Raw genomic sequence first — 4,969 nt, 5'->3', positions numbered from 1 at the left:
GTGGAGATAGAGACAGATTCAAGGAGTCGAAGAACAGGTTTAGCAAAGCGGTGAGAGAGGCTAAACGACTGTACTCAGAGAGACTAAAACACCAGTTCTCTACAAACGACGCTGCTTCTGTCTGGAGAGGGCTCAGGCAGATCACCAACTACAAACCCAGAGCCCCCCACACCACTAACGACTCCCGCCTAGCCAACGACCTGAACGAGTTCTACTGTAGATTTGAAAGACAATTGGACTGTCCTGAACCACCCCTTCCAACCCAAGAGGCCCCATCCCCCACCAATACTACAGAGACGACTATCTCCTTTCAGGAGGAAGAAGTTAATAGACTTTTCAAGAGGCAGAATCCACGCAAAGCAGCCGGGCCGGACTCTGTCTCTCCAGCCACCCTCAGGCACTGCGCTGACCAGCTGTCTCCGGTGTTCACCAACATCTTTAACACCTCCCTGGAGACATGCCATGTACCAGCCTGTCTCAAGTCCTCCACCATCATCCCTGTGCCCAAAAAGCTAAGGCCAACAGGACTAAATGATTACAGACCGGTCGCCCTTACATCTGTGGTAATGAAGTCTTTTGAGCGCCTGGTCCTGGCACACCTCAAAGCCATCACAGACCCTCTCCTGGACCCCCTTCAGTTTGCCTACAGAGCCAACAGGTCTGTGGACGATGCAGTTAACATGGCCCTCCACTTCACCCTACAGCATCTGGACGCCCCAGCATCCTACGCCAGGATCCTGTTTGTGGACTTCAGCTCTGCCTTCAACACCATCATCCCTGCCCTGCTTCAGGACAAGCTCTTCCAGCTGAACGTGCCATACACCACCTGTAAATGGATCACAGACTTCCTGTCTGACAGGAAGCAGTGCGTTAAGCTGGGAACACAAGTCTCTGGCTCCAGGTCCATCAGCACCGGAACTCCTCAGGGCTGCGTCCTTTCCCCTCTGCTCTTCTCCCTGTATACCAACAGCTGCACCTCCAATCATCTGTCCGTCAAACTATTGAAGTTTGCGGATGACACCACCCTCATTGGGCTGATCTCTGGTGGGGATGAGTCTGACTATAGGTGGGAAGCTGACAATCTGGTGACCTGGTGTAGCCAGAACAACTTAGAGCTAAATGCCCTAAAGACAGTTGAGATGGTTGTGGACTTCAGGAAGAATACAGCACCACTCACCCCCATCACCCTGTTAGACTCCCCAGTAAAAATTGTAGAGTCCTTCCGCTTCCTGGGCACTATTCTCTCCCGGGACCTCAAGTGGGAATTGAACATCAGCTCCCTCACCAAGAAAGCTCAACAGAGGATGTACTTTCTACGGCAGCTGAAGAAATTCAACCTGCCAAAGACAATGATGGTGCAATTCTATACAGCGATCATTGAATCCATCCTCACCTCCTCCATAACCGTCTGGTACGCTGCTGCCACTGCCAAGGACAAGAGCAGACTGCAGCGTATCATTCACACTGCTGAGAAGGTAATTGCCTGCAATCTACCGACCCTCGAGGACCTGCACACGACAAGGTCTATGAGGCGAGCGAGGAAGATTATGGCCGATTTCTCCCACCCTGGACACTCTCTGTTTCAGCTACTCCCCTCCGGCAGAAGGCTTCGGTCCATCAGGACCAAAACCTCACGCCATAAAAACAGTTTCTTCCCATCTGCTGCTGGCCTGTTAAACAAGGCCAAGGGCTAACACTGTTTTTAACATTTGATCTACATAACGACACGTTGCTGATATTAACTATGTTTCCCTATTTGTATTTTTAAATTATATCTTAAAGCTATTTTATATTCGATATTTATTTAATTTTATATACTTCAGCCCCTTAGTGTTAGACTTTTAACCCTTATTATAGTAAGACTTGTTTAAAACTTATTTAAGATTTTAGATTCCTATATGTTGAATGTATGCACCATCCTGCCAAAGTAAATTCCGTGTCGGTGTGAACTTACATGGCGAATAAAACCCTTTCTGATTCTGATTCTGATTCTAGAAGTCTATGGGAGCCTTTAACATTGAAGTCTATGGGAGCCTTTAACATTGAAGTCTATGGGAGCCTTTAACATTGAAGTCTATGGGAGTGTTCTATGTTGAACTTCTTTCGCTCCGTACGTGGCCAGCCATGCAAACCCACTGGCGGCATTCACAAAACAGACCCAGCACCCGTACCTCTGATTAGCACGGTTGGCCATGTAGGGTGCGAAAGAAGTTCAGGGCACGTACAGCCCTCGCGACAGGGAGCTTCGAGGCGCGTCGTCAGGGCCGTCGTTTGCGACATGGCCGGATAGCTTCTGAAAAACAGCTGCACGGCTCGGTGGGCATCAGGCGGTGAAATAAACAAAAAGAGTCTCCAGCGAGCGGAGAGCGAGAGGAGAGGCGGAGAGGGACGGACACTCAGGCGCGGCGTTCGGTCTCACCACAGGATGGTGGCGGGCGGCCACACCAACACCGAGCACTCCATGTACACCGCCTCTCCCTCTCTCGCTCTGTACATCCTGTCTGGCTCCGACAGCATCTGCGGGGCGCTGGCTGTGTGAGGCTGTCGTCGGGGGGCTGCCGCGTCCCCCCCTACGAGTCGTGGAGGGGGGGGGGGTCATAGAAGGCGATTCGCACAAAGTGGGTTTTTTAAAAATATAAAAAAATCGATTTTCAGAACCCTCTCTCTCTCCCTCTCGCCTGCAAGGTTCTGCGGCTCGCAGTGGTTGTTTCTCGCGTTGGCCTCTCGTCACCGTGGCGGTCGCGTGGATTTCTCCCTCCGGGTCCTTCCGGGCGTCTCTCCCCCCGCGCCGCACTCAGAATCGACGTCGCGCGTTTCAAAGCGTTTGGGCCGCAAAACAAAAAAATGTCCGCGCCCGCTGACGACGGCGACGGCCCGGTCGCCGGTGAAAAAGCGCCACGTAGCTCGGTGGGGCCCTTACCTGCCGGTCAAACACAAAAACAAAGTTTTTCGCAGTTTTAGTTTTCCTAACGAGGGGACGCCGGCCCGGCCCCCGGGGGTCGACGTGGGGGGGGTCACGCTGGGGTCGCGGGTCGTGAGCGACAACTCCGTTGTTGTCCGCCCGGCGGTGGGAGTGAGCTCACCGCGGTGCTTCCCGTCTAGGCGGGTGGCACGTGGTGGGGTGAAGTGTGGGACACTTCAAGAGGTTTGGCTGGCGTGGCGGAGGAGTGGGGTCCAACGTGCCCTGCCTAGAGGGGAGCTCCCTACAGCGCTCTGTGCAGTGAAGGACCTCCTCCTTATCCTCCTCCCCCTCCTCCTCCTCGTCCTCCTCATCCTCCTCCTCATCCTCCCCCTCATCCTCCTCCCCCTCCTCCTCCTCCTCCCCCTCCTCCCCCTCCTCCTCATCCTCCTCCCCCTCCTCCCCCTCCTCCTCATCCTCCTCATCCTCCTCCCCCTCCTCCTCCTCATCCTCCTCCCCCTCCTCCTCCTCCTCCTCCCCTTCCTCCTCCCCCTCCTCATCCTCCTCCTCCCTCCTCCTCCTATTCCTCCTTCCGCCAACAGGGGCACGAGCAAGTACTTGCAGTGCTGCACCTTAACAAACTGCGTACTCAACTGGGCCCTGTACATGTGTATGTGTGTGTGTGATGTCGCAACCGTGCACCTTTCCGTCGTGTGTCCGGAGGTTGCTGCTTTGCTGCATACACCTGATGTGAGCTTCTTTGGTACCGTACGTGGCCAGAGATGATAACCGCAGCTGTGGGCGAAAATACAGCAGAGTGTTAGTAGGGTCTCTGTGTGAGTAGTGTGTGGGTCTCTGTGTGAGTAGTGTGTGGGTCTCTGTGTGAGTAGTGTGTGTGTCTCTCTGTGAGTAGTGTGTGGGTCTCTGTGTGAGTAGTGTGTGGGTCTCTGTGTGAGTAGTGTGTGTGTCTCTCTGTGAGTAGTGTGTGGGTCTCTGTGTGAGTAGTCTGTGGGTCTCTGTGTGAGTAGTGTGTGGGTCTCTGTGTGAGTAGTCTGTGGGTCTCTGTGTGTGAGTAGTGTGTGGGTCTCTGAGTGAGTAGTGTGTGGGTCTCTGTGTGAGAAGTCTGTGGGTCTCTGTGTGTGAGTAGTGTGTGTAGTGTGTGTGTCACACAGATACCTACAAGTGTTTCGAGTACTCGACCCCGCTTGAACGTCGAAGTGCTTCGTTGAAGCCATCATTTGCAAGAGCCGGAGCGCTTCTGAAAAAAAAAAGCGCCACGAAGCTCAGTGGGCATTGCCTGGTGAAGTCAAAAGAGTCGAGTTTAGTCGATGGCCTTTAGTGGGAGTAGCGTTGAGAGGGGGCATCGTCTCAAGTGTGGTAGCGGCGCTGTTTGCTACTCACGGTCAAGGGGCAGGGCGAAGGGGTTGTGACGACGGTCGCCCAGCACAACGACCAGCAAGGCCACTAAACGGGTGGTGGTGGAGAAAGTCTCCATTGGGGGGAGGTGGCAGATGGTCGGCCTGGCAGCTTCCTTCACTTGGCTAGGAGGGGTGAAGGGGAGGGAGTAGGAGGAGCAGTGGGAATGATATTTATTTAGACTGCAAGAGGAGGAATCCAAAGCGCTACGAAGCTCTTTTTGTCACAGATGTCCAGCTGTGGCACTGGGTCAGAACATGACAACAAACACAAAACAAAAACACGGCGTGAGTGCAGAGTTACAGGAAGAGTAAAACAAATCACTTTAAAAATATATATACTAATAAAACTAACCAATGTTTAATGTTGCCACGGGAAGCACACCACCGTGCTACATAGCTCTTTTTTAAGAAGAGACCTTGGCCCATAAATGGTGGGCTGATATCAAGTGGACATTCAGGGCAAAATACTCTAAACGCGTGGCGTTTCGGAATGCGGAGGGGGAAAAACCGGAGGACTCTGGGAGAAAAATCCACGCGGCCGCGGGGAGCGAGAAACGTCAACCCCAAAGAAAGAGCAGGGAGTGTCAGGGTCGGTATCAAACCCCACGACCTCCTGTACACCAGGTGACAACCATGCCGGGTTAAAGACCTC

The 4,969-nt window shown here is 53.3% G+C and overlaps 1 long non-coding RNA gene across 2 annotated transcripts; it reads right to left on the bottom strand.

The window, feature by feature from the left end:
* Positions 1 to 614: 614 nt before the first annotated feature.
* On the bottom strand, positions 615 to 4,514 carry LOC142917146 (uncharacterized). Of its 2 annotated transcripts, none has more exons than XR_012936883.1 (4): positions 4,301 to 4,514; positions 4,080 to 4,157; positions 3,602 to 3,694; positions 615 to 2,570 (listed from the first exon to the last, which is right to left on the bottom strand). It is a non-coding gene; the product is annotated as an uncharacterized LOC142917146 (long non-coding RNA). The 2 variants fall into 2 exon arrangements; XR_012936882.1 differs by lacking the exon at positions 615 to 2,570 and adding an exon at positions 2,580 to 2,920 and having other exon boundaries at positions 4,301 to 4,513.
* Positions 4,515 to 4,969: the final 455 nt, after the last annotated feature.

The sequence above is a fragment of the Petromyzon marinus genome, unplaced genomic scaffold, assembly GCF_048934315.1.
Source record: "Petromyzon marinus isolate PM22_M1 ecotype Great Lakes invasive population unplaced genomic scaffold, UKy_Petmar_22M1.pri1.0 PM_G_Scaffold_43, whole genome shotgun sequence".
NCBI classification, from domain to species: domain Eukaryota; kingdom Metazoa; phylum Chordata; class Hyperoartia; order Petromyzontiformes; family Petromyzontidae; genus Petromyzon; species Petromyzon marinus.
Note: the sequence above shows the minus strand (reverse complement) of the source record. Positions and strands in the feature narration are given on the sequence as shown.